General features: G+C 46.5%; 1 protein-coding gene across 2 annotated transcripts in view; it reads left to right on the top strand.

Moving 5' to 3' along the window:
* The first annotated feature begins 12,694 nt into the window (after positions 1–12,694).
* Positions 12,695–26,411, top strand: part of RPH3AL (rabphilin 3A like (without C2 domains)) — a 115,604-nt gene continuing 101,887 nt past the window's right edge. For both annotated transcript variants that reach the window (XM_068977857.1, XM_068977858.1), the window contains exon 1: positions 12,695–12,789. The gene's annotated coding sequence lies outside the window, so the exon portion shown is untranslated. The remainder of the gene's footprint in view (positions 12,790–26,411) is intronic.

Here is a 26,411-nt window from a genome sequence, read left to right on the forward strand (position 1 = left end):
CCGTTTATGATATTTTGTTTTCGCAGCCCCAGCAGATTGATGCATGTGGTTAGTCCTTTTATGATTTCTTCCCTTGTGTTTGGATTTGAAATGTCTCCCCCACCCCAAGCTCAGATAAATATTCACCTCTATTTTCTTCTAGTTCTTTATATAATGTCAGCTTTTCCATTTAGCTCTCTCTTTTACATTCAACTCTAATTCTACCAAAATTTATTTTGGTTTAGGTATAAAAACCTGATTTTATTTCTTCTCAAATTGTGCACCAGTTCTTTTGGTTCAATTGCTTTTCCTACCACTTGCATTTGAAATTTAAACTTAAGGGACTTCCTTGGTGGTCCAGTGGTTAAGACTCCGTGCTTTCAATCCAGAGGGCATGGGTTCAATCCCTAGTCAGGGAACTAAGATCCCACATGCTGTGTGACACTGCTAAAAAAAAATTTTTTTTAATTTCTTTGGACTATTCAGTTGACCCTTCAACATGTGTTTGAACTCTGTGGGTCTACTTATGCATGGATTTTTTTTCACTAAAGAAGTATTATCATACTACATAACCCCATGGTTGGTTTAATCTGTGGATGCAGAACCATGGATATCAAGGGCTGACTGTAAAGTTATATGGCAATTTTCAAAAGCATAGGGGTTGATGCCCCTGACACCACCCTCCACTATATTCAAGGTCAACTGTACATTATAACCATGTTATTCAAAATTCAAAAAGGCAAACATGAGAGTCTCCCTCCCCTCTTTCCCCTTAGCCTCCCAGGTCCAATAACCTGTGTTACTAGGTTAATAGGCTTTGGTCTTGGTTGCTAGATTTCCTTCCTCCTTCCCCCAACTGACTCTAAATGTTAGCTTTATTATTGTGCACAAAATATGAACTAGGTTTTCTTTTTTCATTAATGGACCTCTTTTTCTTCCACTATCATGGTTTTTTTTTTGGGGGGGGGGGATGTGCCTCATGGCATGTAGGATCTTAGTTGCCAGACCAAGAATTGAACTTGCACCCCTTGCATTGGAAACTCAGAGTGCTAACCACTGCACCACCAGGGAAGTCCCACTATCACATTTTTCAAATTATGACTTTACATAGTTAGCCCCTGGTAGTGCAGATTCTTTCTCAACGTTTCCTTGATTATATTTGCACATTTATTCATTCTTTTCTATGAAATTTATAATCATTTTATTGCTCTTCTGCACATACCATTAGAATCTAATTTAGAATGATATTAAATTTATGAAATAATAATGGTAGTTTTCCTCTCTAGAAATATAGTCTGTCCCATATTGATTGATGTCTTCCTGTCCTTGTCTCTTTTTTTATAGCACTCACTAAAGTTTCATAGATTTTTTATGAGGGTTGTGAACATTTCTTGTTAAGTTTGTTCCTAGGAGTTGTATGTTTCTTGTTGCTAGGGAAATATGATCATTCCCCCCCACCCCAGTCTTTAACTGGAAATTATTGGACTATAAGAAAATATTTGATTGAAAAACCATTGTGAAATAGATCTATATGCATATAAAACATATATGTACAGTTTAAAGAATAATAAAGCAGGCGGCTTTCCAGGTGGCTCAGTGGTAAAGAGTCTGCCTGCCAATTCGTGAGCCGTGGGTTTGATCCCTGGGTCAGGAAGATCTCCTAGAGAAGGAAATGGCAACTCACTCCAGTATTCTAGCCTGGGAAATCCCATGGACAGAGGAGCCTGGTGGACTGCAGTCCATGGGGTCGCAAGGAGTCAACAACAACAATAAAGCAGGCATGTGCCCAGCTAATGGAAGAAACAGTATCAACAGCCCTTTGGAAATTGCTTTTATGCCTTTCTTCACATGTGACCTCTGCTCTCCTCATCCCCAGGGATACACTAACCTGAATTCTCTCTTATCATTATTAGCTTGCTATTCTCTATTGCTTTCCCATGTAGGTTTATGTCTTTAAACAGTATGTTTCTAAAGTTTGCATGCTTTTCACCTTTTATAAATGGAATCATGCTGTATTCCATTTTTTAATTGATCCGTGTGTGTGTTCTTGAGATTCATGCTGTTATGAGCAGTTACAGTTCATTCCTTTTTCTTTTCTTTTAACTGCTGCTGTAAAGTGATCCAGTTTTATCCCCCTCCACTTATTGATGGACATTTGCGTTGTCTCCACTTTTCCTTGCTGTTAGCACAATTCTTTTCAGTGTGTTTCCCTAGGATGTATAGAGCAGAATCACAAGGTCGTAGGCTGTATGTTATCTTCTCCTTTCTTGCTTCTCTCTCCAGCCCTGGACCAGAGGGCATGTTGCTGTACATCCTCATCGTATTTGGTATCATCCACACTTTTAGCTCTTGCCACTCTGTTAAGAGGGAGCCAGTATCTCACTGCAGTTTAAATTGTTATTTTGATGATTACTGCTCAGATGAAATGTGTTTATGGGCTACGTGTTGCCTCATTTACACACCCATACTTTTCTTTACCCATTTTTTTCCTATTAGGTTATTGTCAATTCTGATACTAATCCTTTGTTTATTATGTGGTGCAAATACTTGTCTTGGTGTGTGGGTGGCTTATTCACCATCTTAATAGCATCTTTTGATGGATAAAACTGTCAAATACTTCAGCAAGCTTATCATTAACTGGATTTCAGTATTTGTTTATGTTTCTTTTCTTTGGTGGTAAAATGTGCATAACAATGAAATACACAAATCTTATGTGTTTCATCAGAAGAGCTCAGATAAAAGCATATCCCCATGCAACCCAGACCCCTTTCGAGACAGAGAACATGACCATCACCCTAGAAAGTTCCCTCGTGCCTCTTCCCAGGCAATCCTTTCCCGGCTTCCTTAGAATCAGCCATTCTAATTTTTTTTTCCAGATCAGTTTTGCCCATGCTAGCACTTCGTATCTGTTGCCTGGAAAATCCCATGGATGGAGGAGCCTGGTAGGCTGCAGTCCATGGGGTTACTACGAGTCGGACACGACTGAGCAACTTCACTTTCACTTTTCACTTTCATGCATTGGAGAAGGAAATGGCAACCCACTCCAGTGTTCTTGCCTGGAGAATCCTAGGGACAGGGGAGCCTGGTGGGCTACCATCTCTGGGGTCGCACAGAGTCAGATGCGACTGAAGCGACTTAGCAGCAGCAGCAGCAGCACTTCATATAAATGGAATCACATGTATGTACTCTTTTGTCAAAGGCTTCCTTCACTCTGACTTGACGTAATATTTTAGGATTCTTCCCTGTTGTTGTGTGTGTATCGGCTGTTGTTCAGTCGCTAAGTCATGTCTGACTCTGATCCCATGGACTGCAGCCCACCAGGCTCCTCTACCTTCCACTATCTCCCAGATTTTGCTCATATTCATGTTCATTGAGTCAGTGATGCTATCTAACCATCTCATCCTCTGTTTCCCCCTTCTCTTTTTGCCTTCAATCTTTCCCAGCATCAGGGGCTTTTCCAATGAGTTGGCTCTTGTGTGTATCAGTAGTTGCTTCCCCCCCCCCTTTTTTTTTTTAGTAGCTTCCTTTTTATTACTGAGCAGTACTCCACTGTCTGAATATGTACTATTTGCTTATCCATTTACCTCTTCATAAAGCCTTGGACTGTTTTTAGTTTTAGGCTATTATAAATGGACTGGCCATAAGTATTCTTGCTGATTTTTGTTTTCAATTTTATGTATTATTTCTCTTCCATGTTTTACTTGTATTGGGGTGGAATTGCTGGTTAGGTGTAACGTTGTGCCTTATTGATGTGTAAGATCCATACAGGGGCTTTCCCTGGTGGTCCAGTAGTTAAGACTTCGCCTTCCAGTGCAGAGGGTGCTAGTTCGATCCCTGGTTGGGGAGCTGAAATTCAACATGCCTCTCAGACAAAAAACCAAAACATGAAACAGAAACAATATTGTAACAAGTTCACTAAAGACTTTAAAAATGGTCCACATTAAAAAAAAATCAAGCTCTGTTCAGAAAACAGCATAAACTCTAAATATATTGCTTGTCTAATTTTTTACAAAGCAAACACAGCTAGGTAGCCATCACCCAGGTCAAGGGGTGGGATGTTGACCCCAAGCTGGGCTATTCTGCTGGATCATTCTTTCTGGGATCTGAAATCTGAGCAGAGTGAAGCAGGAAGGGAAAGGATATTGGAGCCTCTTATTCTTGAGGTAGCAGCTGATTAGACCTTGAGGCTCAGACCCTATAGCTGCCAGGGTCTTGTCCTCTTCCATGTCAGGATCTTTAGCCTTCCCATTATTACCCAGCTATGAGGTATCCCGTCAGTAAATCCCTTTCTCCTTAAGTCAGCCACACCTGGTTTCTGTTGCTTGCAATCCAAGAATCCTGTTTCGTGCCGTGTGCCCCACAGAGAGCACCAAAAATGTGGTGGAACGTGTCTGTCCTATTGCTGAAACTCAGAGGAGAAGCTGTCTTTAACCAATCCTTAAATTTTCAAAAGAATTTTATGTATTTATTTATTGGCTGTCTGGGTCTGCGTAGCTGTGAGGGCTTCTCTCTAGTTGCAGAGAGCAAGGGCTACTCCAGTTTCAGTGCATGGCTTCTCATTCTGGTGGCTTCTCTGGTTGCAGAGAAGGCTCTGGGGTGTGTGGGCCTCAGTAGTTACTACGCATGGACTCAGTAGTTGTGGCTCCGAGGCTCTGTGGTGCCCGGGCTTAGCTGCTCCAAGGCACATGGAATCTTCCCAGGCCAGGGATCAAACCTGTGTCTCTTGCACTGGCAGGTGGATTCTTTATATTGAGCCACCCAGGAAGCCCAATCCTTGAATTTTTCCATGACCCCATTTGAACCCATAATTCCTGGGCTGACATGACAAGGTGACCTCTCAAACAAGTAGTCACTTGACCTCTAACTTTTAAAAGTGTGAGGCAAATCTGCTCCAAACCTTTGGGCTTGGTGAAGGTGGTTTTTTTTTCCCCCCACAACCTTAAATTTAGTTCCCAGTTTTGAAACAATTTTTTCTTGGTCCCCAGTGGAAAGTTAATAGAGAATGCTGGCTTAATGTAGGTGAAATGTAGGAGTGTCTATTATTTTGCGAACTTCATTTTTGGAAACCAGTGTATTTCTGTTCGATGTAGAGGGCGGGTTGAGGGGGGTTAGATGAGGGAGTGTTTGGTACTGTAATCAGAAAACAAGGGCTAGACCCCGAGTTCTTTTGTACCATCCCGCAGGGACCCTTCGCCTAAGAAAGCTCGACTTCGAAATTATTCTGCTTTAAGTGGAGCCTCATTTACAAGTAAGAGAGAAATGAATTGTCTTCTGGTTTCTTTTTTTAATGTCATCAAATCACATGGATTAGTGACAGAGAACGACCCAATTTCAACTGGTCTAAGCATTGTTGGCGCTTGTCCTCGTTAATGTCAGGGTCTGGGCAGGTGTTTGATCAGGGGACGGTGCCATGAGTTAGATTCGCCAAGAAAAGGTCAGAGATGAATGCAAAATTCTAACTCCAAATGGTGGGAGAGCAGCCCAGGCCGCATCTTAGAGCAGCCACTGAGCTGCTGTCCGGGTTTCCCAGGGTTCATTCCTTTGCTTCTCTTAAGAGTCTGTTCCTGCGGTGAACTCTGTCTGCCGGTTCTAATCCTGCTGGTTGTTTTCCTCGTTTGCAGAAGTCACTGCTTAGGGGCTGATGACCCCAACCTGGGCTCGAAGACCTTTCTCCTACTTCCTGGGCTTGGTAGGACAGCATGGCAGAAAGTGGACGCAGTTCTTGACCACGTGATCTCTGCATTGGCAGAGTTCTGCGGAGCAGGTTACTAGCTGCTTTGAGCATCTTGCTTGCCCAGAGCTGCAGGTGACTGTGGATGTCATGGTGGCTCTGCCAAAGTCATTTTTGCAGGTTGAGAGCCTTATGAGGGCACCACACGGAGCAGGGTTTCCGTTTGCGGTGACTTTCTCACACATGGCCGGATAGCGTCTGGTTTCAGTGTTATCAGTTCATGACAGCCATTTTCCAACAGGTGGAAGAGATGCTCCCCCACCAAGGGGAACTTCTTCTTGCTTCCTGTAAAAGGACCTTGAGGACTGGGAGGCAGGTTTGGGTGTCGTGTGGTAAACTGGGTCACCCCTGACAGGGTGATGGGGGGTAATTTAGTGGCGGGGGAATCTGGGGAGTGAGAGGTCCCTGTATGGAATCTAAAATGCCTATACAGGGACTTCCCTGGTGGTCCAGTGGCTAAGGCTCTGTGCTCCCAAAGCAGAGGGCCTGGGTTCCATCCCTGGTCAGGGACCTAGATCCCACAGGCGGCAACCAAGACCCAGCACAGCCAAATAAATTAATAAATATATATTTAAAGATGAAGACTTAAAACCAATAGCCTTCTTCCACTTTAAGAAACTATGGGGAAAAAAGAGCAAACTAAATCTAAAGCAAGCTGAAGGAAAGAAGTAATAAAGATTAGAGCAGAAAATAAGGAAATAGAGAAAAGACCACATATTATGTGATTCCATTTATATGAAATGTCCAGAATACGCAAACCTATAGAGACAGTAGATACGTGGTGTCCCGGGGCTGAGGAGAGGGGGGGATGAGGAATGACTGCTGATGGGTACAGGGTTTCTTTCGGGGGTGATGAAAACGTTCTAGAATGAGATGGTGGTAATGGTTGTATAACTGTGAATATACTAAAACTGCTGAATTGTGCGTTTTAATAGGGTGAAGTTTATAGTAAATAAGTTAAATTGCAATAATGATGTTAATAAAAAAAATCAAAACAGAGGTAATTGGGTAAAAGGGGGTTGGGGAGAGGCAGAATTAGGGGAAGCATTCTCCAGGGAGGAGTATCAGAGTGTCTGCAACCCCAAGGGGAAAGAGTGTGATGTGTTACAGAGGCCTCGGGTGGGCTGGGCTGGCATGGGCAGTCTTCAGTTTTATCATCAGAATAGTAGAAAGTCACTGAGGGGTTTCCATGAATGGTTTCTCTTCCCTGGGCATTTCCACCTGGGGAAAATGGCCCCTCCGTGCACTCCTAAATTTGCATATTATTCCAGAGAGCAGTTGAATTGAGACTTCACTCTCTTAGCCAATTTCCTAGCTTCTCAAAGAAGGGACCTCAATATGCCAGTTTGGGCTGAGGGCACCTTTAGAAAACTCAGCTGGTGGTTTCCCTAATGGTTCCAAATGGCTGGCATTTCGAAGAGCTCTTTGTGACTATGTGATGCAGACAGATTGGAGAGGGCCAGGAGTGGATTTAGGAGGCACCTGCGGCAGCCCGAGTGAGAAGAACCTGCCCATCAGGGAGGTTATAGTTCAAGGTCACCCCACTAGATGGAGCCAGACCTGAGTCCCTCTGGTACTGCAACCTCTTCTCTCACCGGCCACTAATTTGCATCCCTCCCCCCAGGTGGTCTTATGGAGAAGGCAATGGCACCCCACTCCAGTACTCTTGCCTGGAGAATCCCGGGGACGGAGGAGCCTGGTAGGGTGCCGTCTATGGTGTCGCACAGAGCCTGACACGACTGAAACGACTTAGCAGCAGCAGCAGGTAGTCTTAAGGGCTTCCCTGCTGGCTCAGATGGTAAAGAATCTGCCCGCAATGCAGGAGACCCGGGTTTGATTTCTGGTCTGGAAGATTCCCTGGAGGAGGGCATGGCCACCTACTCCCGTATCCTTGCCTGGAGAATTCCATGACAGAAGAGCCTGGCACGCAACAGCCCATGGTGGGGCAAAGAGTCGGACATAACTAAGCAACCACACTTTCAAATGTTCTTAATCAGCCCAGAGAGTGGCTGAGATCTCCATGCTTAACGAGCTGGGGAAAGGGAAGGGCATTGTATTAATCAGGCTAAATAGGACTTGTGGCTCACTAGGGCTGGCCTCGCTGCAAACAGTGGAAATGGGCATTTGTTGCCAGGACACTGGAATGTCTCACAGAAGCCCAGGCCCCGGGCAGGGCTGGATCGAGCACACGGATCAGAGGAAGGCCCAGGAGCCCTCTCTGCTTTGTGTTTGTTCAGCCGCTATTTCAGCTCTCCTCTCTGGCTCTCACTGCAGACCACCTTTCTCTTTCCCGGGCATTTCCACCTGGGGAGCATGACCCCTCCATCAGCTCCATTCATTTGCATCGCATTGCTCCAGAGAGCAGTTGAGTTGAGACTTCAGTCTCTCAGCCACTTTCCTTGATTCTCAAGGAAGGGACCTCTAATATACCAGCTTGGACTGAGTGTACCCCTGGAAGAGTCACCAGTCCCTGTGTAAACTCGGGGATTCTGGAGTCCACAGTGAAGCCGGGGGAAGAAGGGGCATCTGATGGGATGCAAGTGGCCTATGGCAAGGGTCCCTCCACCCCAACTTTGGAGAACACCCTGCCGAGGATGGAGCTGCTCCTAAACTGCCCAAGACCTTATTTTGTCATTCGAATTTATTTATCAACAGCCCTCTAACTGTCCACCTCCCCTCCCCCTGAGCCTTCACTTTCAATTCTTCACCAGGCAGGGAACATTCCAGAATTTAGAATTAGTCTTCCTGCCTTTGTGAATTCTGTCCGCTTCCCCAGAAAAGCAAGGTCTAGCTCATGCCCTGCTGAAAAGCTTGTTGAAAAGGAACCCAGTTATTATCATTGTCTCATTTTCACCTGCTGTTTGAAACTCAGCGGTGCTGATTCAGGTGCCTGGAAACCCTGGTGATTGTGGAATAAATGGGCCTCTGATTGGGGACAGGAGGGGACAGGAAACGGCAGGTGTGAGGGTCAGCTGCCAATCACGCCCCCAACCCCACGGCTTCCAGCCTCAGCTCACTGCTTTCAGGAGGCCTGCAGGTGACGTGTGCTATGCCTTCTGCCCTTTGTGCCAGGGATGCTGTGGTCGCAAGAGGGAGGGGGGCACTGGGAGCCCTTCATGCCTGGGCCCATTTCCAGGGCTAAGAAGGGGGTTGATCCTGGATGGGGCTTTTTTCTCTTGCTGTGAGGAGCAGGGAATTGAAGTCCTTTACTCGGGAGCTCTCTCAGACATCAGAGTGGGAGGCAGGGAAGGATCCTGCCTGCAGATGTGGGTTCCAAAGGCTCATTTCTCTTTGAATTCCTTGCAGCACTTCTAGGAGCTGTGCGGCTGGCCCTCTTCTGACTTACGGCCGTGCGCTGACTGCCTGGCGTGTTGTTTCCGATGCTGATAATGATGCTGGCGGCATGCACATGGCTGGTGCCTTACCTCTGATTAGCAGTCAAGAACCTCCATATTTAATTTCTGTTATAATCTAGTGAGGGAAGTAGGGCAGATTGTTTTATATGCATTTAATAGCTGATAAACCTTCAGGCTGGCTGGGCATGGGATGAAGTGGACGTGTGAGGAATTTGTCCCCCTCACAGCCACACAGCTGGTCAGAGCTGGGATTGAAAGCCTGTCTTCCAATCTTAGATCCTGGACTCTGTTCACCACAGAGTGGAACGATCTTCTCACTTCTCTCAGGCACAGACAGTGGCTTATTCTTCCTGGTTTTCCTGTCTATCATCCATCCATCTCTCCATTTATGCCTCCATCTTTTTCTATAAAGGAATTGAGATTCTAACAAGAATATATATTTCTCTATATACCTTGAATATATAAGAAACTAGAGAAATGTATATTTATAATAAAAAGCTAAAGTAGATACTTAATGCCAGAGCTATGTGTGGATTTTTTTAATATTTGTTTGTATATGTGTTTTTGTTGTTGTTTAGTTGCTAAGTTGTGTCTGACTCTTTTGTGAGCCCCTGGACTGTGAGCCCCTGGATTCTAACTAACCCCACCAGGTTCCTCTGTCCATGGGATTCTCCAGGCAAGAATACTGGAGTGGTTGCCATGCCCTCCTCCAGGGGATCTTCCCGACCCGACCCAGGGATCATACCCATGTCTCTTGCATATCCTGCATTGGCAGGTGGATTCTTTACCACTGTGTCACCTGGGAAGCCCATGTAATTAATTAATAGGAACCCATAAAAATAAGGTCAGGAGAAACCTAAATTTACTGGAAGGTCACAACCAGGGCGAGAGTTAGGCTATATATTCAGGCCATTGAGCTGTGCATGGTTTACTATGGTTGAACCACAGATTTAACTCTGAGCTAATGAGCTATCAAAGAAAGGGGGAAAATTGTATTATTTACACGGTTCATGGGGTCCATAAGGAGCAGGAGACCAGATGCTGAGGGCTTTCCCAGGCAGTTGGATTTGGAGGAAATTTCTTGCCTGGGTGGTCATCTGCCAGCTCCTGAGGGGCAAGGGAAATGTGTGGCACAAGTACTGATACTCTCTGTTCCTCCTGTCGTGCCAGACACCACCATTCAATCACCACCCTTTCCCACTGAGGCCAGAGAGAGCCTTGCAGTCCTTCACGCATGGTGTTCCAGGCAGCCATGACCGGCGACGTGCAGCTGGCATACAGGATGAAACCGTGTGCTGTTCCAGCTCTGGGGACGGTGGTGGTATCGGGAGTCATTGAGCAGTTCTGAATGGAGAGCCACAGGAAGTTGTGGCAAGCACCTGTGCAGGAGTGGACACCGTGTCTTGTTGTCCATTGGAGGTGTGTTTGCCGTAAACTGCGTCCAGGTGTCAGTTAGTGGGATCCATCAAGGTGATGATGGGCGCTGAGTGTGTTTGCTTAGTACATGCAGTACATTCTCGCTCCTTCCTGCTCCTGGGTAAGTGACTAACTCAGGACTCCTGATTGCAAATGGCAAAGACCCAACTCAGACTAGTTTCACTGAAAAGGGGACTCGGTAGACCTGGCAAGTTGGGGATCAAAGGACTGATTCAGGCATGGCTGGATCCAGCAGTTGCTAACACCATCAGGATTATCTACCTCCATCTCTCGGCTGTGCTTGGCTTTATTCTCAGGATGTTTCCAAGTGGCTGCAAGATAGCATTGGCTGACCCAGGCCAGCATCATTCTCACAGCTTGCTATCACAGGGAAAGAGTATTTCTCAGTAACTCTGGTGAGAGCTCAGGGAAGACTCTGTATGGCTGGGCCTAGGTCACCTGCCAGCCCTGACCCCGTGACTGTGCCCTGGGGGTAGGAATGTTCTAGTCATCAAGCCCACTTTCACCCTGAGGAAGAGGAGGGAGGGACCATTTCTCCCTCTCAGAAGGACTGGGCACGATTTCCTTGGCACTGAGGAGGAGTCCTTCGCAGAGAGGACTGCTGGGAGGACAGAATGTGTAACACGTCCCGTGGAAGGCCAGCAGAGGCCTTGGCACGTGGGCACACAGCCACCTGAAGGCAGCTCTTAGGGTGCCATCTGCGCTTTTTACTCCTATGTGGAGGTGTACACTCAGGCTGTTCCCTTCCTGGGGTCTGTTCCATCCTGGACTTGCAAACTCAGCCGGCCTTTCTGTGCAGCAGGCTTCTGAGAGCACGTGGGAACCAACTTCTCTCCACGTGTCTGTCCCAGAGGTCGCCTCCAACCCCTGACACCACGTTTCAGCTCTCTTTGACCTCTGGTCCCTGTGTGCACACACCTGGCTCTGGGGTCTGCACTTGGCCCCCATCGCTATGGAGTTTTGAGTCTCTTATCCAGACACGTGACTCAGCCTGACTGTGGCGTCACCTGCAGTCTCCAGCCTGTGGTCCTGCCAGGAGGAGGGCAGAGCGGCCAGGCTGGCCCTGGTGGAGGAGGTCCACTCCTCTGTCGCTTCTCCTCAAGTCAGAGCTTCCACTCGGGATGAAGGGCCAGCTGGTCTCTGGCACACCTGGGTATTTAGTGCTGCTTTCCACAGACTCAGACTCGCATCGCACTCTCCTGCGTGATACGACCGGGCTCACACATTAGCACTTCTCAATGTTTTTAGCTACAGAATCTTTTCTTCAAAGGCTATCTTCCCTGAAAATCCATTATAGGAACGTGACAAGAGCGGAGTTGCTCTGGCCTAGGTTGGAGTACCCCCCCTTCATCCACCTCCCCATCGTTCCACGGATAGGCACAGAGCCCCGGAGAGACACAGGGCATCCCCTAGGACTCCTTGGAACGCATTTGGAGAATCTTCATGGTGATGTCCATCCCGCCTAGCAGCGCCTGCTTTTGTTCCCCATGGGGGATTAGCTGCTAGATGTGGTGTTTTCCTTCTTTCTCACCACCTTTCTTCCTGTCATTAGCTTGTTTGCACTCTGAAAAGTCAACAAGGGGATCCTTGTCACCTTCCTTGGCCCTACAGGCAGGTGTCAGCTCCTCCCTGCATGACCTTTGCCCTCCTCGAGCTGCACGTGGGAGGCCATGGCCTGGGAGTCATTGGTCACGTTATCTGGCCCTCAGCTACACCCGGATGGATATCCCACCCCCAGCAGTTGAAGTTTCAGGAAGTCATGAGATGCTGACGCCTGTCTATGACCACTGCCTGGAATGAATAGTTTGAATATCTTTCCGTAAAATGTGCCCTTTTGAAAACAACAATGTCCTTAAAACTTGTAAAAGTGGCGAGACTTTAAAAAATAAAAGGAATGCAAACGTTCCCAAGAGAGGCCTCCCTCTAAGAGAGTGTCCTTCATCTGTTCGGCTTTGTTGTTTAGTTGCTAAGTCGTGCCCAACTCTTTTGCCAGCCCATGCACTGTAGCCCCTCCAGCTTCCTCTGTTCAGCTTTAGAAAATGTCATTAGGAGGAACTTGGTCACCCGTGGATTGGCTTCAGCTGGGCGTCGGTCCACCCAGAGAATCCAGGCCTTGGTTTGGCTCCAGCTGGGCCTTCCCCGGCTGCCACTTATTGACTTAAGTCCCAGTGATTCAGATCTTCATCAGGGTCGCCCCTGACAACGCATGGTGGGGGGCGGAGAGGGGAGCCGCCTCCTTCTAGACGCCAGCAGGGCCAGGCCCAGGCCAAGACCCCTCGGTTCCTGGTAGGTGTTTTGGGATCTTTGGCAATGAGGGGATGGGAAGATTTCATTTTTTCTGGAGGAAAGGCTTTTCCTAGAACTTTGCTAACTCCCGGGAAGGGTGTGTCTGTGCTGGGAGAGCAGTGTTAATGGCTGACTTGCTTTTCTCTGGGTTACTCTAAGGCCTGTGGCTTCCCAGGGAGAGGGGGCAGGGATCGGGGAAGGGAGGAGCACCCCTGCACCCCCTTGGCAGTTGCTACACTTTCCGGACCATCCTGTAGGCCGGCAGAGGTTAGGGGTGGATGGAGGAGGAGCAGCAGATGGGCCCAGAGCCAGGGGGAGAAAAGGGCCCCATTACTACAACTGAACAAACCGGAACTTTCTGTTTGTTAAATATTTTTCATTGCACGTGAAGGCACTGGAAGAGGGGCTAGACGGTGTCTAGTCTCCAGATGACTGAGAGACAGGACCAGGAAAACCAAGAGCTATGCAGGAGATGTAAGAGGTGTGGGTTTGATCCCTGGGTCTGGAAGATCTCCTGGAGAAGAAAATGGCAATCCACTCCAGTGTTCTTGCCTGGGGAAATCCTATGGACAGAGGAGCCTGCGGGCTACAGTCCATGGGGTCGCAAAAGAGTCGGGTCATGACTGAGCATGCACACATACAGTAATATTAAGTATTTTATGCAGATGAGCACTTTAAACATTTTAATGATTAGGTATTTATTTTCGTGTGCATTAGACCATGACTTTTTGTTTTAAAGTTCCCTTCTATTTATAGCAAATGATATGGTGTTCTCTTTGTGGTGGAGTTTGCTTTAAAAATAAACTTAAGTAAAAGAGTGAGTTGACTTAAAGGGAAATATTAAGTAAAGAGTAGTATGGATGGCAGGTGGCATGGGGATGCCTGAGGTTTGGGAACAGTGTGCTGGAGGAATTCAGAGGCTCAGAAAGGAAAGGGCTCCTGGAAGAGTCAGCTGGTGTCGGGGAGGGGTAGGATCTAGCAAGGTGGAGGTGGGAGAGGGTGTATCTTACTAGCAGGTGTGCAAATGTGTGTGTGCAAATCTTTTTTTAAATTTAATTTTTTAATTGGAGGACAGTTGCTTTATAGTGTTGTTAGTTTCTGCTGTACAGCAACGTGAATCCACTCAAAGTATACCTATATCCCCTCCCTCCTGAGCCTCCCTCCCACCCCCAGTGTGTGCACATCTTGGTACCCATTTTAGTTGCGACATATGGAGAAGGAAATGGCAACCCACTCCAGTATTCTTGCCTGAAAAATCCCATGGATAGAGGAGCCTGGCAGGCTACAGTCGAAAGGGCGGCAGAGCATCAGACACGACTGAGCTACTGAGCCCAGCGCAGGGCACGTGAGTCCTGTAGGGACTGGAGTTTGGGCTTGGACTCTATTGTGGAGGATCTTGAATCCCAGGATATGGACTCCAGACTTGAGCAGTGCGAGCCATTGAAGGTGCTGGAGTGGGGGCAGCGGCTCATGACTATCCTTAAAGGGACTCATTTATTGTCATGGGTACCAGGACTGAGGCAGGATGACCAGTCAGGGGCTAAGGGGAAACTGTGTAAGATGCCGACCTAGAGCCATGGCTGAGGACCAGAAGCTCAGCCACCAGCCCATCTCCTGCTGGCACTGGCTGGCTGCCTAGAGACATTGGAGAGAGGCAGGTCTGGGTTGATGAGCCAACTCTGGGTCTCTCTCTTGAGAGTTCCTTGGACAGCAAGGAGATCCAGCCAGTCCATCCTAAAGGAAATCAGTCCTGACTATTCACTGGAAGGACTGATGCTGAGGCTGAAAGTCCAATACTTTGGCCACCTGATGCAAAGAACTGACTCATTTAAAAAGACCCTGATGCTGGAAATGATTGAAGGTGGGAGGAGAAGGGGATGACAGAGGATGAGATGGATGGCACCACTGACTCAATTGGACATGAGTTTGAGTAAGCTCTGGGGGTTGGTGTTGGACAGGGAGGCGTGCTGCAGTCCATGGGGTCGCAAAGAGTCGGACATGACTGAGCAACTGAACTGAACTGAGGGGAGGTGGTGGGAGCCAGGCAGGGGCGTGGATCAGAAGTTGTGTGTGGAGGCCCGAAAGGGAGGTGCCTGTCTCCCCAAGCTGGGCCCAGTGGCCCATTCCTGGGATCTCCTGGCTGAGTGTGAAATGTTCTGGGGGAAGCGGGTGGGTCTGCTGCAGGAAGCTCCACTCTGAGTCAGAGCACCGGTTCCTGCAGAAAGAGGAAGCACTCGGTTCCCTGCCCTGCAGTTTGGTCAGGACAGCCTGGCTAACAGACACGGGCTAAGGTTTCATTCATCAGCTGAGCCTGTGGTATCAGGGTCACAGATTTTCATTGTTGTTGTTGTTTAATTGTTCCATTTGTTTCTTCTAGTTCAGAGAATAGCCCCAGGAGTTCAGAAGCAGGCTTGATTTAAAAACGAGGTTTTGTTTTTTTCCCCTTTGAGGGCCATCTCTGGGCCAGGCACTCTGTCTAGAACTGTTACTCTGTTCACCCTGGACAAGACCTGCTAGGGAAAGAAAGTGTCATGACCTGGATTGTACAGAGGATGAAACAAGGGGTAGGAAGATGTGGCTACTCCCAAATTATACAGTAGGTTCAGTGCAGAGCCTGGTTCCAAACTCACACGCTGGGACTGTCAGTGGGAGTAAGACTGTCACCAGCTATTTCACCTGGGAGAAGGAGCTCGCCATCTGTGCTTCCGTCTGGCGTGGGGCCGCTCCCTGTAGTGTGCTGGGGTGCATCTGTAAAATGGGGGTGCTGGGTACCCCCAGCGTGGCTTCAGGGAATGCGTGAGTTATGACACAGCCAAGGTGCGTGTGAGTGTTCCCCGCTCTTAATGCTGTTGTGATATAAAACTAGAGTTGCAATTCTGAACATCAGTTTTATCGGGAGACATTTTGGGGGAGGGTATTACTTAGGGTTGGGGAGAAGCATTGTTTGTTCAATTAATTTTGACTGTGCCGAGTCTTTGTTGTGCTCGGGCTTCTCTTCGCAGAAGCTTCTCTGGTTGCGGAGCCTGGGCTCTAGAGTGAGGCTAGTTGCAGCTCTAGTTGCCGCTCTCGGGCTTAGTTGAGCCTCGGCTCGTGGGATCTTCCCGGACCAGGGGTCGAACCCGTGTCCCCTGCCTCAACAGGTGGATTCTGAACCACAGGAATACTAGGGAAGTCCAGAAGGGTTGTTTTAATTTTAAAAGAATTAGTTCACATGGTGTAAAATGGGAAATCTTGAACTTGGAGACCCTGCCTTGGGCCTTTTCTGGCTGCACTCCCCTTTCCTAGATGCCAGGGGAGGTGCATGTAAGGAGGAGGGGAATCTGTGTTCGCTTTCCACTGTTATTAGCCTCACTTAAAGGAAATGGCAACCCACTCCAGTGTTCTTGCCTAGAGAATCCCAAGGACGGGGGAGCCTGGTGGGCTGCCCTCTATGGGGTCACACACAGTCGGACATGACTGAAGTGACTTAGCAGCAGCAGCAGCAGGTGAAAGCCTGAGAAAAAGTTGGGCTTCCTTGGTGGCTCAGGCTGTAAAGGGTCTGCCTACAAAGCAGGAAACACAGGTTTGATCCCTGGGTTGGGAAGATCCCCTGGAGAAGGGAATGGCAACTCACTCCAGTATTCTTGCCTGGAAAATCCCATGGACAGAGGAACCTGGTGGGCTACAGTCCATGAGGTCACAAAGAGTCAGACACAACTGGGCATCTAAGCACACACCTGGCTGTTTTCACAACTTCCCAGGAAGCCCCAGGTTTCTAATCTCAACCTGCCATAAATTATTGCCCAGGAGCTGTGTCCTAATTGCCTATGAAGCCCCAAACACAGGGTGCAATGCATTGGCCGGGAATCAAACCTGGGCCTCCCGAGTGGCAGGGGAGAATTCTACCACTGAACCACCAATACACGCATGATAGAAGGCAGTGGCACCCCACTCCAGTACTCTTGCCTGGAAAATCCCATGGACAGAGGAGCCTGGTAGGCTGCAGTCCATCAGGTCGCTAAGAGTCGGACACGACTGAGTGACTTCACTTTGACTTTTCACTTTCATGCATTGGAGAAGGAAATGGCAACCCACTCCAGTGTTCTTGCCTGGAGAATCCCAGGGACGGAGGAGCCTGGTGGGCTGCCGTCTATGGGTTCACACAGAGTTGGACACGACTGAAGTGACTTAGCAGCAGTGATACATTATTGTAAACTAAAGCCCATGGTTTTCTTTAGGGGGTCACTCTTGGTGCACATTCTATGACTTATGACAAATGTATATAATGACATGTGTCCACCGTGACCATATCATTACAGAATTACAGTTTCGCAGTCCTAAAAATCCCGTATCCCCCCATTCATCCTTCCCTTGCTCCCCTGAACTTCTGATCTCTTCACTGCTACTGTAGCTTATCTTTTTCAGAACATCATACCTTTCAGATTGGCTTCTTTCATTTAGCAATATGCACTTAAGCTTCCTCCATGTCTTTTCATTGCTTGGTAGCTTTTTAATTTTCTATTTATTAATTTTTTTTCACTTTTGTTGCTGAGTTTTATTCCATTGTCTGGACATAGCACAGTTTGTTTATCCATTCACCTACTGAAGGACATCTTGGTTGCTTTCATGTTTTGGCAATAATGAATAAATCTGGTATAAACCTCAGTATGCCATATTTGTATGTGTGTAGATGTAGGTCTCCAATTCTTTGGGTAAACCCCAAGGAGTGTAACTGTTGGATCATATAATAAGAGTACGTTTAGTTTTATAAGATACTGCTTTTTAGTGGCTGGACCATTTTGCATGGATGAGAGTGCCTATTGTCCAGCATCCTTGTCAGCATCTGGTGTTGTCAGTGTGCTGAATTTTGGCCATTTAAGAGGTGTGCAGTGGTATCGCGTTATCTTAATTTGCAGTTGCTCAATGACATATCACATAGATATGGCTTATTTGCCATCTTGCATATCTTCCTCGGTGAGGTATCTGTTTAGGTTTCTTGCCTATTTTTAACTGGGTTGTTTGCCTTCTTATTTCTTTTCAATATTGTTTTCCCTATTTAGAATATTATTCATTGTCTCTACTTACTTGAAAGGATAATGAAAGATTGTGTGTGTGGGTGAGGGTGACTGGCATAGGAAGGTGAAAGTGTTAGTCACTCAGTCATATCCGATTCTTTGCAACCCCATGGGTTGTTGCCTGCCAGGCTCTTCTGTCCCTGGGATTTCTCAGGCAAGAATACAGAAGTGGGTTGCCATTTCCTTCTCCAGGGGAACTTCCTATTCCAGGGATTGAACCCAGGTCTCCTGAATTGCCAGCAGATTCCTCATTGTCTTAAGGCCCCAAAACGCACATACTTCTGTTAAGTGCTGAGAACTTGGGATATCCTTGAGATCAAGAAATTGAGCTTGGAGTTCAAATCCTGCGCCCTGTCACTTACATGCTGTGTGACTTTGGGTACATCATGTACCTCCCTGAGCCTCAGTTTGCTCACCTGTAAAATGGAGATGTTAAAACCTGCTGTGAAAAATAGAGAAGATGATTCTATAAAGTACTTGGCACCCAGCTGGAGAAATAGTAAATGCTCAGTTAGTGGTGGGTCTTCTCATAGATGATGAGCAGGAATACCTTTTGCTTTTCCTGTGTGACATTTTGGCTTTCCCTTGTGTCCTCATTTTTGAGACCTCAGAACCCACTAGAATTCCCCTTGCACTTACAGGGAACAGTTGGGATGGGGGGAGCCAGCCATGTCCCGCAGGTACCCGCTTCTCACCCCAGCCCTTCTCCTCCTCTCCCTTCCTGGGTGGGAGCCCCAGACTCATCCTGCTCACCTTTCTCGGTCACTCCTTCCACCCGCCGTGCCCCCTGGGCTCCTGTTTCTCCAGCCTGGCTATATATGTCGGCACCCCAGCTACTCCCTGTTCTGACTTCTCTGAGGATGGATTCTAGGCCTGTGTGTGTGTGTGTTTTTTTTTTTTTTAGGGAGATCCTGCTCGTGGTAGTGAGGAAAAGGCAGAGAGGCAGGAAAGTGACCAGGTTGGTGGGGTCCTCCCAACAGTGACTCTAGACTGGCCCACTCCTGGCTCCTTTAGAGATGGGCCCTGGGATCGGTTTCTGAGGCCGCCTCACCAACATGGGCCCTACCCTTCTCAGGAAAGCCACATGCCCTTTCCCCTCTTGCTGGCTTCTCTTCCCTGTTGATATACACTTTGCTCACCAGGCATCTGCCCTGCCCATAAAAGATCTCCTCTGGGTGTTTCCTGCAGTACTGAATGAAAGGCCCAGAAACCATCCACATACACGCAGGCTACTGGGAGACAGGGCCATGCTTCTAAGGTTCTTTGTAGAGCAGTCAGGTAGGCACCAGGACTGACCACAAGCAGAGGACGAGTTCTGCAAAACTGCTCCCTCCCACTGGGGAAGCCGCAGTACAGCGTGTATGCTCATAGAGGGGAGTAGTAATAGAATATTATTATAATATATTATTCTATTAGTAACTGACCTCCTGGGCCGTTGAGAGAGTAAAATGAATTAATACGTGTCAAATGCTCAGAGCAGAACTCTCACATTCAGGGTTAAACAAGGCTGTCGGCTGATATTGCCATCATCTGCTCAGACCCTTTCTCCAAGGTGCCCCCCTCTCACTCCCCTTACCCATCTCATAGCTACTACCTGCTTCAGTTCCCTCAGGGGAGCTTAGGGGATTGAAGGGACATTTTGGAATGTCCTTAACCCTAAGGAATGTCCTGTTTATTCAGTTCAGTACAGCAGCATTCATTGATGCTTCCTACCTGTGCTCTTCTGGGTATTGGGAATTTCAGGCGAATAATACTGATGGTGGTAACTGGTGATGGTGCTGGTGATGGTGGTGATGGTGCTGGTGATGGTAACCGTGATGATAGTGATGGTGCTGGTGATGATGACGGTGGTGGCAGCCGCCCTTCACTGAGACTGCACAGTATTTTGGGTCCTATCTATGTGTGTTACTTGTACCATTTAAATCAGAGTTTTTCAAATTGGCGCTTTGACATTTTTGGCTGGCAAATTTTCTGTTATTGCGGGGTAGGGTGCTCTGCTGCGCCTTGTAAGGTGTTTAGCAGCATCCTGACCTCTCCCCACTATCCATCTGGCCCCCGGGTACCTCCTGGGGGAACAAAATCACCCTGATTCAGAACCACTGATCTAATTTACTCTTCCCCACAGGCCAGGAGGCAGCTACTCATTTTACCAATGAGGCAACTAAGGCCTAGAGAGATGAAGGAAGCTGCCAAGGTCACTGAGCTAATAATTCACACAGAGCCAGAAGGCAGATCCCAGATACCTGCCCCAAAGAACAGACTCGGAAGGAGTCTGCCCTTTATGTTTTGGCAGAAGAAGAGAATTCATCAGCCATTGGCCAGGCCACCTGGGGTACGTGACCAGGTTGGGGCCTGCTCGGTCAGCCCGGGTACCCATTGCCAGATTCATTTGGAGCTAATAAAACCTGTGGCTCCTGCCCACTTTCTGACTTGGTTTGAAACCAAAGACTGAATGTATTTATGTGGAGACTATCTGCAGGCCCCTGGCCTTGGCCACAACACTGCTTCTCCTTCCTCCAGACAGAGCCCTGTCGCCTGCAGACACCCATGGGGAGAAGGAACAGGCGTGGGTGTATTTTTCTGCAGAGGGGCCTCCTAGGTGCATTCTCCCACTGAGGGTGTGAATCTGGTTTGCGGTTTGCATGCCCCAAATATTCTTTTGTAATTTTACTTTTATTTAATAATAGTTTATCATGAAAAATTAAAAATATATAGCAAAGTTGAAAGAAGTTTGTGGTGTCCACCTGTATGCCCACTGCTTTAGATTCTACTATTAATATTTTACTGCACTTGATTCCCTTGTGCAGACCCCAGGTCAGCGTCATCTTTGGCTGGTGGGTATGTGAACACACTGTAAATTCTCCCTGAGGAGAATACACTGATAACATAAATAGTGGTAATAAGACAAAATGCTCTCTAGGTTAACGGGGGAGGTCAAGGGTCATGGATGACTCAACTCACTGTTAAAGCAAAACTACAACTATACTCCAATAAAAATTAATTTTTAAAAAGATAAAATGTTTAAAAATGAATAAAGCAAAAGTAATGAAAACAAGGCACTAACTAGATTGGAAAGTTATTTAGTTAAAAATGTCATTTAGTATTTAGTCCATGCCATCTTAAGGTATAGAAATAATACAGGTTCAACAGTTTCATTCCTTTTTATTTTTTATTTTTGGCTGTGATCTGGAGCATGCAGGCTCTTAGTTCCCTGACCAGGGATTGAACCCAGGCCCTCGGCAGTAAAAGTGCTGAGTCCTAACCACTGGGCCACCGGGAAGTCCCCAAGTGCCATAGTTTCAAGCAATAGAAGCCATACAAACTGCCTGACACAGAGAAGGCCACAGGTGTGAAATTCTAGATTATGTCTTCTCTTCCTTTTGCGGAGTCATCCTTTGTCTCAGAAATAAGAAAGACCTTGGCAGACATCTAACCCCTTCCTCCATAACTCCTGCTCCCTCCAGCCCACATCTCATACGGGGAAATGGGGGCCCCACAGTCACCCCTTGAGTCCCTTCTCACCTCCCCCGGTGGGCTTTGGGCTGGGAGGGGCTGTGGGCAGCATCCTCTGAGGCTGCAGCATGTCACATGTCCCTTGGCATATATGATTCTGAATAACAGATACCTTTAATCAAGCCCATTTTTATTTTATATATCTGGCCACACAGGATGTGGGATCCTAGTTCCCTGACCAGGAATTGAACCCATGTCCCCTACATTGGAAGCACATATTTTTAAATCACTGGACCACCAGGGAAGTCCTGAACTTGTTGTTTTATAATTGTGAAACAAATTAAAGCTTTTTATTTTGAGATTATTTAGGTTTCCATAAATGTCGAAAGAATGGTTCACAGAGTTCCTGCCTACCCCTCACCCTGCTTGCCTTGTTAATATCTCATATAACAATGTAACTGCTCCTCAGTTTGTTTTTTTTAATATTTTTTTATATATTTGCTGTACTGGGTCTTAGCTGTAACATGTGGAATCTAGTTCCCTGACCAGGGATCAAACCCAGGCCCCCTGCATTGGGAGCATGGAGTCTTAGCCACTGGACCACCTGGGAAGTCCTCTGTTTTTCCTTATCATTTATGACCTTCACATTTCAGAAGAGTTCTGGTCAGTTGTTATGTAGAGCATCTCTCCATGAGTGACTGAACTGAACTGATATTTTCTCATGTTTACATTGCAGTTATGTGTTTTGGGCAGGAATACCACCAAAATGATGATGTATCTTTCTCAGTACGTGGTATCAGGAGGGCTTTGATGTCCCTATGTCTTATCACTGGTGATATTAGTCTTGATGACTTGGATAAGATAGTATCTGCAAGGTGTCTCTCCTGTAAAGTTACTATTTTTTTAACTTTGTAATTTTAGTATCTGTCCATGAATCTGGCCTGCAACAGTTATTACTGGGGTGCTTTAATGCTGATTCTTCTGTTTCCTTCATTCCTTCTGTACCAGGCAGACCACACATATATTTCAGGTTCAGTTCCAGACCACCCGGATAAAGCAAATGTCAAAGCGAGTCACACATTTTTTGGTTTCCCAGTGCTTATAAAAGTTATGTTCACATAATACTATAGCTATAAAGTGTGCAATAGCATTGTGTCTAGAAAACAATGTAACAACCTGAGTAAAGTCAAGCCACTCAGTTGTGTCCGACTCTTTGTGACCCCGTGGACTGTAGCCCACCAGGTGTCCGCGGAATTCTCCAGGCAAGAATACTGGAGTGGGTTGCCATTCTCTTCTCCAGGGGGTCTTCCTAACCCAGGGAATGAACCCAGGTCTCCTGCCTTGCAGGCACATTCTTTACTGTCTGAGCTACTAGGGAAGCCCATGACAACATAGATGCCTTAAATAAAAAATACTCTATTGCTGAAAGATGCAAACTGTCATCTGAGCCTTCAGTAAGTTGTAATCTTTTTGCAAAAATAACATCAAAGATCACTGATTGTAGACCAGGTAGCAATGATAAAAGTAATGAACATTTTGAAATAGTGCAAGAATCACCAAAATGTAACACAGTCTCAATAAGTGAGCAGATGCTGTTAGAAAAATGACCCCAGTAGACGCTCAGTGCAAGTTTGCCACAAACCTTCAATTTGCTAAAAAACACAATTGTCTGCAAAGCACAATTAAACGTGGTATGCCTGTATTTATTAACCGGTACCAGAAGGCAATGGCACCCCACTCCAGTACTCTTGCCTGGAAAATCCCATGGACAGAGGAGCCTGGTGGGCTGCAGTCCATGGGGTCGCGAAGAGTTGGAAATGAATGAGCGACTTCACTTTCACTTTTCACTCTCATGCATTGGAGAAGGAAATGGCAACCCACTCCAGTGTTCTTGCCTGGAGAATCCCAGGGACAGAGGAGCCTGGTGGGCTGCCGTCTCTGGGGTCGCACAGAGTCGGACACGACTGAAGCGACAGCAGCAGCAGCAGTAGTAGTAGCCCTTCTGTAAGAGAGAATTGTCCACCTCCCCTACTAATTTGTGTATTTAATTTTTATATCATATTTATTTTATGGGTTATAATCCAGTACTGTTGTTATTTTTGTTGTTGGAAAAAGTGTTCCAGCTTTTGGGACTTCCCTGGCAGTCCAGTGGTTAAGACTTGGCCTTCCGATTCAGAGGGTGTGGGTTCAGTCCCTGGTTGGGAGCTAAGATCCCACATGCCTCTGGCCAAAAAACAAATCATAAAACAGAAGCAATATTGTAACAAATTTAATAAAGTCTTTAAAAAACGGTCCACAGTAAAAAAAAAATCTTTAAAAAAAAAAAAAAAAAACAGTTCCAGCTTTAGCCGTTGAGAGTTCACTATGGAAGTTTTACTGTGAAAGTTTTCAACGCTTACAGAAAAGCTGGACAAACAGGACAGAGAAACCTCTCCACTTAGATTCAGTCATTCTTAGCATTTGACCATGTTTGCTTTCTCTCTCTTTCTCTTCCCTGCCCCTCTCCCACAGTGTTTTCACAAATGCACCATCTGTTGTTTTCATATTGAGGTTAATTTGTAGTTAATCTGTCCCCAGGCCATCAGGGGGTGACGGTAAAATGTAAGTGGCCAGTTCGTTGTCCCCTGGAGACTGTGTACCTGGTTGCCCTGTCCAGACCCCCCAGTTTGTGCTTCACTGTACTCCATGCTTTGTTTTGTAACAGCTTTATTGAGATGTAATTCATATACCATAGAGGTCACCCATAAAAAGTATACAATTGTGTGGGGTTTGATATATTCACAGATATAAGCAGCCGTCACCACAGCCAGTTTTAGAACATTTCCATCTCCCCAAAGAGAGACCCATATCCTTTAGCTATTATTACCTGTCTTCCTCCCCCATAAGCTCTAGGCAGCTATTATTATTATTTTGGCTGTGCCACACAGCATGTGAGATCTTAGTTCCCCAACCAGGGATTGAACCCACGCCCCCTGCAGTGGAAGGGCAGAGTCTTAACCACTGGACCACTGAGGAAACACCAGCCCTAGACAACCACTAAATCTATTTAGAGTCTCTATAGATGGGTCTATTCTGGACATTTCACATAAAAGGAGTCCTGTGCTATGCTATCTTTTGTGGCCTGGCTTCTTTTAACACGATGTTTTTAAGGCTCATCCATGTTGTTGCATGAATCACACTTTGTTCTTTTTTATGGCCAGAAAGTTATGACCAACCTAGACAGCATTTTAAAAAGCAGAGATATTACTTTGCCAACAAAGGTCCATCTGGTCAAGGCTATGGTTTTTCCAGTGGTCATGTATGGATGTGAGAGTTGGACTGTGAAGAAAGCTGAGCGCCAAAGAATTGATGCTTTTGAACTGTGGTGTTGGAAAACACTCTTGAGAGTCACTTGGACTGCAAGGAGATCCAACCAGTCCATCCTAAAGGAGACCAGTCCTGGGATTTCTTTGAAGGGAATGATGCTAAAGCTGAAACTCCAATACTTTGGCCACCTCATGCGAAGAGTTGACTCGTTGGAAAAGACCCTGATGCTGGGAGGGATTGGGGGCAGGAGGAGAAGGGGACGACCGAGGATGAGATGGCTGGATGGCATCACCAACTCAATGCACATGAGTTTGGGTGAACTCTGGGAGCTGGTGATGGACAGGGAGGCCTGGCGTGCTGCAATTCATGGGGTCGCAAAGAGTCGGACACAACTGAGCAACTGAACTGAATAGTCCACTGTTGGTTACACCGCATATCGTTTACCAGTTGATGGACATTTGGGTGGTTTCTACCTGTTAGCTGATGGGAATAGATCTTCTCTGAAGATCATCTACTGTTTTTGCTTCGAAATGTATTTTCAGTTCTTTTGGATTAGGATTGTGATTCTGTATTTATTTTTTTTGAGGAACTACTGAATTGTTTTCCACTATGGTGGCACCATTTTACATTTGTGCCAGCAGTGAATGCGGGTTCCCATTTCTCTGCATCCTTGCTAACACACATTAATTTCTGTCCTTAAAATGATAGCCGTCCTAATGGGCGTGAAGAGGCACCTCACTGTGGTTTGGGCTTGCCTGATGGCTGGTAACGTGGAGTGTCTTTCCATGGGCTTTTTGGCGTGTGCGCTTCTCCTTTTGAGAAATGTCTGTTCAAATCCTTTGTCGCTGCTGTTCAGTCACTAAGTCGTGTTCGACACTTTTCAACCCCGTGGACAGAGCCAGCCAGGCTCCTTCATCCATGGTGTTTCCCAGGCAAGAGTGCTGGAGAGGGTTGCCATTTCCTTCTCCAGGGGATCTCTCTGGACCAGGGATCAAATCCATATCTCCAGCACTGGCAGGCAGATTCCTTACTGTTGAGCCACCAGGGAGGCCCCATTCAAGTCTTTTACCCATTTATTAGTTGAGTTGTCTTTTTGTTGTTGAGTCGGAGGCGTTCTTTATCTGTTCTGGATACTAGACCCTTATCAGATATGTGATATGCAAATATCTTTTTCCATTCTGTGACTTACCTTTTCACCTTCTTTTTTAACATTTTATGAATCATTTATGTATATATTTCACTGTAAATGGACATTTGCAACCATTTCGTGTTTGCGTGCAGTAAGACAATTTAACAATAAATGTACCTATCTTTTGTTGTACAAGTGAACCCATTTTTGAGGGAGAAGATAGTTCCTAGACCAGGGTGGGAGCTTTTTTAGCATCCTTGCCTTCCAAAATTACATTGTCACATGTTCAGCTTTAAAGATTTGCACCTATAAGAATAAGATGGCTTGTGCTTGTGGGCCTGGGTCGCAAGGTACAGGCATTGAAGCCACCCATTTTATTCAAAATCTTGAAGGCAGTGTTTATTAATAGACATTTTTTCTTTTTCTCTCAAACACCCAAGGTAGACCTGAGCCATAAAAATCAGGGAGGTTATACATGGAAAGCAATAGTAATTCTGCTGTTTATGAAATTTAATAAAAGGTTTATATGGTAAGCATTTGTTCTTTTAATATTTTTTCTATAAATATACCATGAAAATATTGCATTTGGGATTAGGGTTAGTTCTTTGGTGCACAGAGTTTTTTAATGTCAGTAACGTCCTCTTTATTTTTTTATTTTCTTTTGTTGGTTATGCTTTTGG

The sequence above is a fragment of the Capricornis sumatraensis genome, chromosome 8, assembly GCF_032405125.1.
Source record: "Capricornis sumatraensis isolate serow.1 chromosome 8, serow.2, whole genome shotgun sequence".
In the NCBI taxonomy this organism is placed as follows: domain Eukaryota; kingdom Metazoa; phylum Chordata; class Mammalia; order Artiodactyla; family Bovidae; genus Capricornis; species Capricornis sumatraensis.